Source organism: Vicia villosa, linkage group LG4 (assembly GCF_029867415.1).
Source record: "Vicia villosa cultivar HV-30 ecotype Madison, WI linkage group LG4, Vvil1.0, whole genome shotgun sequence".
Classification (NCBI taxonomy): Eukaryota; Viridiplantae; Streptophyta; class Magnoliopsida; order Fabales; family Fabaceae; genus Vicia; species Vicia villosa.
Genome location: NC_081183.1, coordinates 151873452 through 151885853, shown reverse-complemented (window position 1 = coordinate 151885853; position 12402 = coordinate 151873452).

Here is a 12402-nt window from a genome sequence, read left to right as displayed (position 1 = left end):
AAACCCGAATTTCCAAACAACTCCTGTTGCCTGCCCTAAACCTAAACATGAATGAAGAATTACAACTCTAATCCGACTCAAACGGGATCGGGTATCCCCGCCCCGCCACATCCATTTAGTGAAATCAATTTTTTAAATAGAAATACTTTTTTTTTTCCAAAATCAAATTACATTATAAATAATAAAATAAAACAATTTAAAAAGTTTTCATACATACATTTCAAATATATTAAATAATAAATATAAATCAAAATATCAAAATATTGGCCACATATTTAATATTCTAAATTATCAAAAATAAATAATAATATACATAATAAAATAAACAGGGCGGATTTATGGAGGGAACTAGTGTCTCTATTTCCGACCTGTCTACATATTTTGCGATGGGAAAAATTCAAACTCGAACTCAAACCCAGTAAAAATAGTTTTTTCTGTCGACTTCGAAGTGAGTTCGAGTGGTTACTCGTGAGTATGAGTTTTATTGTCATGCCTAGTTATATATAGTACGAGGTAGTAATAGTTAAAGGTCAGTAGTATAGATGTTTCTTCTTTACTTTTTTTAATCTATTAAAGCTAATTGTATAAAAAAATATTTCTCTTTTTCTAAATGACAAAAAAGGCATTGCTTTAATAATTAGATAATAATGTAAATATATAATTTTTTTTAATCAAGAGATAACTTTATTAAGGATTCAAAAATACAGTACAAAGCAAGTGACCCATCAAGGTCCAACAAAATCAAAAGCACCTAATGGCCAACATAGGTAGCAAATAGCACACTAAGGCATCATAATACAGCTGATCGATGCCCTTAGCTTAACCCTATCCCAGCAGCGATAAACAACTGCATCAATAATCCTCGATATCACTACACTAGCATCTGGTTTTTCACCGAAACACGCTTGGTTTCTGTACCACCAGCATTCATAAACCGCCTCCGTGAATGCACATTGGAGAACCCTCGACTTTCCTCCCTTTTTCCTGCATTGAGTGATCAGCCAAGCTAGTTCCAAATTCCAGTCCAGAGGGCTATGCTGGACATTCAACCACTTGAGAATACTACCCCAAATCAGCTTCATACCTGCACATTGAAACAGAAGATGTTCTATGGATTCAACCTCTTTACAGAACACACACTCTTTATTCTCCAGCAATCCAAGCCCGCAAAGCCTTGCTTTTGTAGGTAACCTTCTATGGCACGCCAACCATAAAACCTGAATCGCTCTCGCACGGGTAACATTACCTTGTAGCACAACCTTCCATTCCACATCAGGGCCAGACTCTCTAAGCCTTTCATACATTTTCCTTGTACAGAATTTCTGCGTATTTACCATCATATTCCATTCCTGCATACCTATAACACGCCCTCTCAGCTTAAGAATATTTTTCAAAATCCAGGAGGTAGATTGTTTAACTTGGACACCCATAATATCAGCATTTTTCACATAGTATATATGGATCCATCGAATCCATAAACTATCCGCTTTCGTTTGCAAGTTCCAAATATTCTTTGCCATGTTAGCTCTACTCCACGTTTGTAAGTCCAGAATATTCAACCCTCCTTTTCTACTAGGGGCACACACCTTCTTCCAAGCTACCGGGGACTTACGAGTTATAAATTATTATTGAGTAAAAAAATAGTTAAACATGATTATTTTAATTAGAAAATAGTGCACCGCTCTATTAATTAGAGAATAATTAGAATACACAGATTTTATTAAATTAAAACAATTGTTAAACATTGCTTTTTCAATTAGGTAAAATTGACTTGCTCAGTTAATGAGGGAGTAATTTAAATATATAAATTAATATTGAAGATAAATTGAAGATTAAGTATATCTTTAGAAATTAGAGTATGAATATTTATATGAATTAAATTATTTAACTTATAATTATAATAGAATTTTTTTCGATAATTATATATTTTATTATCAAAATAATTTTTATTTTTAATTTATTAAAATTCATTTTTTTGTATTACACCATAAGAAAATTGTAGTTATTTTGGCAGGTTACGACCGTTAAAACCGCCGCAATTTGCAATCTACGATGGTTGCAGCACAATTGCATAAACGTGTGTCGCCTGGACGTATTGTGACGGTTACTAAAACCGCCACTCTAACCGTTGTTATCAATCGCGACGTGTTTAAAATTGTCGTAAATTGAATGTAGCGACGGTTACAAGCCGTCGTGAATTTCAGTTTGATTTTTTTAATTCTAATTGCAACGGTTTTAGATCATCGTGAATTTGGAATCCCAATTTAATTTACAATATTCTATTTTTTTAATAATATTCTATTTTTATTCAAATTATTGTCATCTCAAAGAGTTATTGAAAAGCATATCAAATATTTTTACAGTAATATTTTTTTTATTTAAATTATTATCATATTGAAAAGCATATCAAATATTTTTATTATAATTTTTTTAAAAAAATTATTATCATCTCAAAGAGTTATCGAAAAGCATATCAAATATTTATTGAATTGATAAATTACTAACAATTTAAAGTTATTCACTAAAAACTATATGGAATTTACAAATTAAAAATTTACAATATCTCAAATCTTACCTAATAATACCCATTCAATTTTTTATAAGCAAAGATTTATTAAAGGATGACAAGGAATACTCAACCCATTATAAACTAAAATCCTTAGCAAACAAGCCACCGGATTATCCAACTGAAAATTCCAAAATATCTTTCGGAGATGTCCGAAAAAATTGGGATTTTGGTTAATTCTGAGATGCTTCTCTGAAAACACCTAAAAATGGAATTTTGGTTAATTCGGATATGCATATCCGAAAAAACTCCTAAAAATGGTTAGAGGTTTTTTCGGATATTCATATCCGAAAAAATCCAAAAAATTTGAAAAATTGGGATATTGATTAATTCAGATATCATAAAATTGATATAATTTATAAGTTATGAATAATAATAATAATAATTATACGGTTGATATTTCTATTCTAATTCCAATTATAATTTAAAAAATAAACCTCAAAAAAAAAATTAATTATTTTTTGATAAATTTCATATTAATAATTACTAAAATTATAACTAATACACAACAATAATGATTATATAAAAAATAAAAACATTAATAATTATTTAACAAAAATTTAAAATAAAAGAGATCAAGTAAGAATAAAATTATTTACTGCTTTATTTATATTTTAATATAAATTTAGAATTACATATTTTTTTAAAATAATAAATAAAAATCACAAATATAAAAACTATTTTAATAACTAATTATGATAAAAAACTATTTTCCACTTAGTTTAAAAAAATTACAAGAAGATTCTGTCTTAATTTTATTTAGTGAATAAATTATATATTTAATTTAATTTTATATAATTCAAATTTTACTTATGAAATATAATTAGAATATTTTTCATTTATATAAGTTAGTAAAATAATTTTTAACTTTAAAATTATTCTGAAAATTTTGTTTATAAAATAAATTTTTTTAACTATAAAATTGTTTTTGAAAATTAGTTTATCAATTAATTTTTTTATGTATCATAAAAAAAGAGTAAATAAATATATCTATTATTATTATTATTAGTATTAATTTTATATATAAAAACAAGATGTTGATTTAAATATTTATTAGACTAATATTATTATCATTATATCTTGATTATAATGATATATATTTAATAATATATTTTAATTAATTCAAAATTTAATTATGAAATATAATAAGAATATTTTTCATTTATATAAGTTAGTAAAATAATTTTTAACTTTAAAATTATTTTGGAAATTTTATTTTTAAAATGAATTTTTTAACTATAAAATTGTTTTATAGTAACAATTTTTTAACTATAAAATTTTGTTTTTAAAATGAATTGTTTTAACTATAAATTTTGTTTTTAAAATTAGTTATTTTATAAATATATATATATATATATATATATATATTTATATATATATATATATATATATATATATATAGTAACATTTAATTGATTGATTATTTTAGAGGTATATTATATGTTATTTGTACGAAATATGTCATTGGTAAATTGATCGATCAATTAAATGTTAATATATATATATATATATATATATATATATATATATATATAATATTTATAAAATAATTAATATTCTTTTTACTTTATTATATTAAATAGATATTTTGATTAAAATAATATATATTTAAATTATGTAATTTTAATTAATACAATTAATTATACTATTAATACAATTGATTCACCTTGATTTTTGTTTTCTGTATCAGACAATATTTTGGAAGTGTACTTCCGAAATATAAGGGGTGAAATCGGAAGTGTATCTCTGAAGTCATTTTTTTGGAAAAAAGGGTGTTTTCGTAAATACATCTTCAAAAACACCTTTTTTTTTCTAAAAATAAAATGTTTTCAGAAGTGCACTTTCGAAATCAACATTTTTTTCAAAAAAAAATAATTTCGGAGATACATTTTTAAAATATAAGGGCATTTTGCGATTTTCGCGGCGGATGACCCAAAAAGGTTTAAAGTCTACAAAGAAATTTCCTTCTTGCTATACCAAAAAGCCCAGCATGTGGCAATCCAAAAGGCCCCTAGTAAATTTTCATCAAACCTGTTATGGAAAAACAGAATAAAATTTGGTAGAATTAAAAATAGGCACAAAGATAGCGTGCTATGAGGATTGTTTGCAATGAGGATTGTTTGCAATTGTTCTTTACATAACTTCAATGTAAAATCAGCGGTGGAGCTAAAAATTTTAGGTAGTCTGGACCAAAACTTTACACTATTAATTATTTATCTGTTTTAATTTTTACATCTTATTTTTATTAATTTTATCCCTAATTTTACCTCTAGTTTTGTCTAAAAATCGGCTATTAAATTAAAAGAAGTACAAAAAAAATAGGGGTTAAGCCCGGGCGTATGCCCGAGCTCGCTGGCCTTGGAACCACCCCTATGTAAAATGAAACAAATTTATTTATGGAAAACTGTAGCAGTAATACGAAACACACATATATCAACTTAAATTTTATACAATTAATTGAATATTTTACTCTTCAATACATATATTAACAAACACAAAATGCAAAAAGAAAAATATATTAGTAAATATAAAAATAAGAAAGGATTAATGTAACACTTTGATAATTAGATTTAATTATTATTTGATGTTTTTGATGTGATTATATATGACGTGTGATGTTGATGTGTGGGGGTAGTAGAATTGAGGTGTTAATTAAAATAATAATATAATTTTTAATTAGCATTATTAACTAATTAAATAAAATAAGAAGATAATATGAGGAAAGGGAAACCAGTACTTGTCTGGCATGGCCGGTTTGGTTAGTAAGGGCGAATTAGAAAGTTCATAATAAAGGTTCTAAGAGCATAAATATCGGTGGCATGTAAGCGTTCCTTAAGCCATTATATGAGAAATTGATGGATGTTTGGAAAAAAATTAGTTCTTTAATTTACAATGTTCTTTTGTAAACCAACGTTTTTTTACCATTTCTCTAGCATTAAACTTGAATTAAAAAATTATATATAACTAAATCTAAGGTATACTAATGGGTCCACTTTAGAGTATTTGATTAATTGTATGGATATTTAGAAAATATAAATGAATTGTTTAAATAATTGGAAAGTGTGTAATAATATAAAAAAACAAGTGTGGTCTATTTAAAGAACTCAAATGAGTGTAATGGATGTGGATGTTATAAATATCGGCGTTATGTCACCATTCCTTCACGAAAACCAAAGCCCATTACATGGGAAATTGATGGATGTTTGGAAAAAAAATTTGTTCTTTAATTTACAATGTTCTTCTATAAACGAACGTTTTTTTTACCATTTCTTTACCATTAAATTAAAATTAAAAAATTATATATAATTAAATATAAGGTATAGCGTGGTATCTAATGAGTCCCACTTTAGAGTACTTGATTAATTGTATGGATATTTAGAAAATATAGATGAGTTGTTTAAATAATTGAAAAATAAGGTCCATTTAAAAAACTCAAATGAATATAATGGATGTGGATGCTATAAATATCGGTGCCATGTCATTGTTCCTTCACGGAAACCAAAGCCATTACATTTATGGCATATGTTTACTTAATCGCAAGCATGGTACATTTGTGGATCGACAGTTTTCTCATTGTGAATTTTTGTTGGCACAATTATACTACTACCACAATTTTACAACTAACAAATGTAAAAAAAAAAGAGAGATAGAGGAAAAAATAAAGAGATCTTTTACACCCAGTATAATTTTCCAACTACCACTAGCTTTGTCCATCCTAAATTGCTGAATCATTTAGGAAGTTCATAAAATTACTGAATGCTCCTTTTGTCGAAGTTTTTTTTCCCAAATGTCTTCAATGCCATAATATTAAAGGAGAAAACAAGTAAAGGGAGCATTTAAACACTGGCTTTGGAAGAAAGAAATGGTTTGAGTATAATAACTAGGCTTCCATCAAAGATTAAGGACCCAGAAAACTTTGTTGTTCTTCACATGATCAAGGATACTTTGAAAGATCTATGAATGACTTAGGAGAAAATTTGAGTTTAATGCCCTCTTATCTTTGTATAAAAAGTTGAGTAATGATGATTTGAAGCCAATTAGCTTCACTATTACTTTAGCGGACCAACCAAAAGTATGACCCATAGGAACATGGGAGGATGATCTAATAAAAATTGGGAATTTAATAGTGCTAGTAGACATTGGGACAAAGGAATTTCATACCCTAATCTTGTCAGGGAGACCATTACTAACTATGACAGGCTTTAAGATTGATGTTAATAGGAGTATAATTTATTTCCTCCACGAAAAAAAAACGTATGAATTGCGATCAAGTTATGGTAAAAATTAGTGTTGGATAGAAAATTAGTGTTGGGTGAGAGGTAACCTGAATTTCACTAATTATATGCGATACATAAAGTCTTTGGAGGTTTCTAAGGAATTATAGTGCCATAGAAAACTATGCATGGTGACCCCAATATGTCAAATTTTTTTCCCATACATGTAACAGTGGTTTCTTATTTTTACATGTTATTTTGAACTGTGAAGGTGATAGAGAGGGTATATTAGCTATAGTCTAACAATTTTTACTATAGCTATTATTAATATATACTCCCTCCGTCCCAAATTATAAGAGAAATTCACTTTTTAGATTCATTGAATAATTAATGTATCTGGTCTGCATATAGACCAGATACATTAGTTATTCAATGAATCAAAAAAGAGAATTTCTCTTATAATTTGGGACAGAGGGAGTACTTTAGTTTGTTTGTTAATGTCAGAATTTTTGAAATATGCCTTAAAACCTTAAGTGATAGAGAGAAATGAAACATATTTCGAGAGTACAGAAACTTAAAACCAGTATGGAAGTTGACGAAGAAGACATAGCACACAGTGAGGCGGCAGGTGGAGCCGGCATGGTGGGAGGATGGCGGTGGAGCCAGTGGCGAAGACATGACAATGGGTCCAATCTCGACGGGCATTTCGGTTGGTTGAAGCTCGGTCCAGTTTAAGGGTTATGTTTTGGTCTTGTTATGGACTGTTGGGTTTAAACATTTATAAATATGTATCTCTTGCATACTTTCCGTAATAACATTTAGAACTTTAGAGGTGAATATAGAGAAAAAGGTTTGGGAGTCCTAGTGATAATCATAGAGAGGCAAGGGTAAATTCTAAGAATGTGTTCTTGGAATTTGAAAAACCCTTGAAGATATCTAAGGGGAATTGAGAAATACTTCTAAACTTATTGGACTTGTGTGATTCATATACAGAGTTTGAGAGATTGAGAAACACTTTGGTAGAAAATAAGGTCAGTTCCTGAGATTTGGGTGAATTTTATCTTGTAACTCATTTGTAATCTTATGTAATAACTCTTGGAAGCATAGTGAATCTGAGAGATAATCTCTCCCCATGGTAGATGGCTTGATTGAATTGGGTAAAGTTATTGTGTTTATTTTTTTTATTTTATATTCTTCTCCCAAATTAAATTGGTGTCTTATTGCACAAAGAGTGCACACAAAATAGAAAAAGAGAAAACCAGAATGGTAGATAAGTCCATAAGTTCCTTTATCTTGTGTCTCAGGGATAAAGTTTTAAGGGAGGTCACTAAGGAGAAGACTACGACTTTGATATGGGAAAAACCTGAATAATTTTATATGACCAATTATTTGGCTCATAGGTTGTGTTCGAAACAACAACTTTACATATTCCAAATGGTAGAGAATAAATACATAGTGGATCAGTTGACAAAATTTCAGAAGATTATTGATGATCTTCAGAATGTTGAGGCTACGATTGATGATGAAGAAAAGGCTCTACTCTTGTTAAACTCATTACCCATATTCTTTGATAACTTTAAGGATACCTTCTTTATGATAAAGAAGATATTATTACTTTAGATGAAGTTCAGACAAGTTTGAGATCGAAAGAATTTTTAAAGGTGGAAGATTTGAAGATTTACGATAGTGGTGAAGACTTTATTGTCTCAAGAGGAGTAAGTGAGCATAGATGGATCTCCAAATTAAATATTTTTGACTAGTCAAGGTTAAAATGCTTTATTTGTCAACAACCGAGTCACTTTAATATGGATTATTTTGAGAGGGGGAATAATGATGATTCTCTTCAGATAACAGTTGCCTACGATGAGGATAATCATGAGAGTGTGAGTGTCTTAGTGGTGTTGAGTTTAGATATTTAAGAGGGTTGGGTCAAGGACTCGGGTTTTTGTTTTCACAAGTGTCCTAGAAAAGAATACTTTTAGACTTTGAAGTTGGAGCAAGGAGGAGTTGTTCTACTTAAAGGCAATAGGTCATGTAAGGTTTATCGTATTGGTATGTGTTCATTTACAATAATAAACTTCCAAATAATTATGGAGGTTTGAATTTGGAAAACTGTACTCTAATCTATTTGAATCTCGTCAAAATTTTTCTCATTGATCAAATTAAGCCAATTCATATTGATGGTAAAGTTGTGAATTATGTCTTCAATTGCTATCCATGACATATGAATGGTCATGAACTATTGGGAGTGGAACGTAGAGGATCTAAGTTCATCAATCACATATGGGTTACTTTCAATTAGTCACGTTCTGGGAAGAAAAGTAAAGACCTTGGGATGGTTCCTTTTACATTATGACAAAAAAGACTCAGTTTGAAGTAAAGGTTCCTACTATGAATACTAGTAGTGATGAGATAATGATTATAGAGGCATCTGATTAACATTTGACTCGTGATAAGTTAGGAAGGGGGATTGTGTGAGTGCTAAGTCTTTTGGGTTTAGTGATAAGTTAAGAAGTGTGCTTGTGAATTTTGGATGATCTCTCCTTGGAACAAGCATTACACGCATCTTGGAAATATGTGCATCAAGTGTGTTGAAAGATACATGGGTCAAGTGAAACATATGCATCATCAAAAATGGGTTTTTGAGTGATTTACATGGTTATGAGTCGACTCTTGACTTGTATAGGTCGACTAATACTGAAGCTGAGTTGTGTGGTGACTTTGCATCAACCTATGCATCAACTCATAACTTGTATAGGTCGACGCATGCAAGTTGCAGGTCGACGCATGAAGATAATTTTCCTTCCAAACCTTATTGCCTTGATTTGGTCGACTCACTCACAAATGCATTGACCTATAGGTCGACGCACAGAGCACATGAGTCGACACATACTACCCTGAAATAACACAAAATCTCTCTGCCTTGATTAGGTCGACGTAGGATGCCCAGAGGTCGACCTGTCGCTCAATTTTGGCCATTTTCTATGCACAAATTTAGTAAATAATCATGAGTTTAGTTTACTTAAGACATCTCTTACTGTTTATTGGTGTTTTTAGTAAACAATTATGAGTTTAGTTTACTTAAAAAATTAACTCGAAAAATCTCAAGGTCAATTTGTGCAAAAAAAAAAGATACAGTAAAAAGTAATTGGAAATTGGATTTAAATTCTTGTATAAACACAAAAGTACAATAATGATATTAAAGTAAGATGTTTTAATTGAGGAAAAATGAAATAAAAAGTAAAAGATAAGGACGCAGACTCATAGATTTCTCACAACTGCTTTGCTCTATAACTTTGGTACTGCAGTTCGATAGAGAATAAATGAGATTTTTGCGACCTTGATTTCAAGGCCTAAGCCTGCTATATATACTAGTCCTAAATAACTGTCGATAATGTTCGTTTATCATATGTTTGACGTATGTCCTACTACGTGGAATTCCATCCTCTGAAATGCCTATACGTGACTTCATTGGTTAAAACCCACTACAAATATTCGTCATGTTGGTAATTACCTTTGAGGTTCCCAACTACTTATAAGAATCTCTAATTAACTTCTCTAGCATTTTTTAGACATCCTTTTTTGTTTTTTTTTTTTTTTTTACTTTTAGACTAAAAATATACTATGTCCTAGACATATGGTGAATGTGTCGAACCTAACCATTTGTCGAAACTCCTCTTCGAGATTTTGTACATGTTTTGAACAGAGTGTGATACTAATTTGTGGATCTGTTCTTGAGACTCCTCCAAACCCAAACTAACATGTTAGTCAAACTCTTCGATCAACGTAACTAGTGTATCGAAGACTTAATCTCTCCATACTTAGTTATTTTTCAGCTCATTGTTATCATTCTTCTGTCGAATCCCTTCAGATTAAATTTTTAATCTAACACTTATACTACAAGAACTTGAATATTAACATGACATAGAGTGACATCCATAGTAATTGTAGATAGATTTTTTAACGTAGTTAGAAGTTATTGTGACATTCAATATATCATAGTACCACGACCCTTTATAGTTGACACCAGAGATAGGTGTCACTTAATGTCCCACTGACATTTATCTATGAATTGTTGATTTTTAGTGACAAAATTTGAGTGTCTCAGAAAGTCATTTTTCTTGTATTGTATACTCATTATTTTTGTAAATACAAAATTCTTAAACTCCATTTTAGTGAAAAAATTTGAGTATCACAAAAAGTCATTTTTTGTATTGTATACTCATTTCATTTTTGTAAATAAAAAATTCATAAAACTCCATCATATGCATTACAAACTTATTATAATTAATGTGAGCTCATAGATTTGGTAATTGGAGAACACACAAGGAACGTGTGAAAGTAGAGTAAGAGTGGTGAGAGAATATGTTAATTAGCTTTTATAATATGGAAAAGATGAGAATAGATAATAAAGAGAAATGCAATGACGGATCCTAGCATCACAAATTAGGATTTTGTCTTGTGATTGTTTGTTCAAGTACAGAGCTGTACAAATTGCTGCTCTTTTAAACTATAAATAAATATATTTACATTATTCTTCCTCACAAAAGAAAAGAGAAGGATGGGAAAAGGACAACCATATATAAATATATACTATATCCTTTTCATCTTTTATATATATTGCTTTTTAAGATACTAACTCACTAGACAGATAGAATAGAATCCTCTTTTTATGTATTATTCACTATCCAATATCATTCAGCACAATCAAAAAGGTGAAACTGATTTTTTAAAATTAATATTAATTTTTTTTGGTTACAAAAGAGGGCCTAAGCCCAAAGAGAAAAGAAATTACAACGTATCATAGAAGAAACTACTAATCTCAATCGAATCTGCAGCTAAGTGCGTGTCAAGAAACGCTGGAACTTCATCATAGAGAGTGAAGTTTTTTTCAATGCAACCATGCGTAGCTAGGGTTGTTCAAAACAAAACCGCATGTTTCTTTCTCTTGCGGTTCGGATGATTGTTTACGTCAAATCCGCCAAACCCCACCGCGAACACCCCTACGTGTAGCTAGCATATCTGCACAACCATTTGTGAACCTGAAAGCATGCAATACTATCACTATCTCGTGCTCACCAATAATATGTATGATTTGTCGAAGAACAGCGACACAATCAATTATTCTAATCTCCCCATCTTCTATTGCTTTGGTCACTATTATCGAATTAGCATTAAGCTCAACTCTTTGAATGTTTAACAATTTAGTAAGCTTTAGCCCTTCAAGCACACCCCTAAATCTGCAAGCACCGCACTACAATTTCTCAGATATTTGGAGAAACCATTGTTCCTATCACCTCTGTGATCCTTAATAATCCCCCCACAACCAGCTTCTCTACTTACTTTACTCGCACCATCCGTGTTAAGCTTCATCATACCCACTACAAGTGGATTCCACCCATGAACTTATTTCCACCCTCCACAATTCTAACCTTCTAGGGATCTTCAATAGCTTGCTTATAATCCTTAACTTTTCTTAAAATATGGTAAATAAGATCCACCCGCCTCTCATATTGAACATCATGCTCTTCCAGATTACGCCAATTCCACAACTGATGACACGCTATAGTACACATATTCCTCCACCCCTCATTACCAACACCACAATAATTCAAATTAATA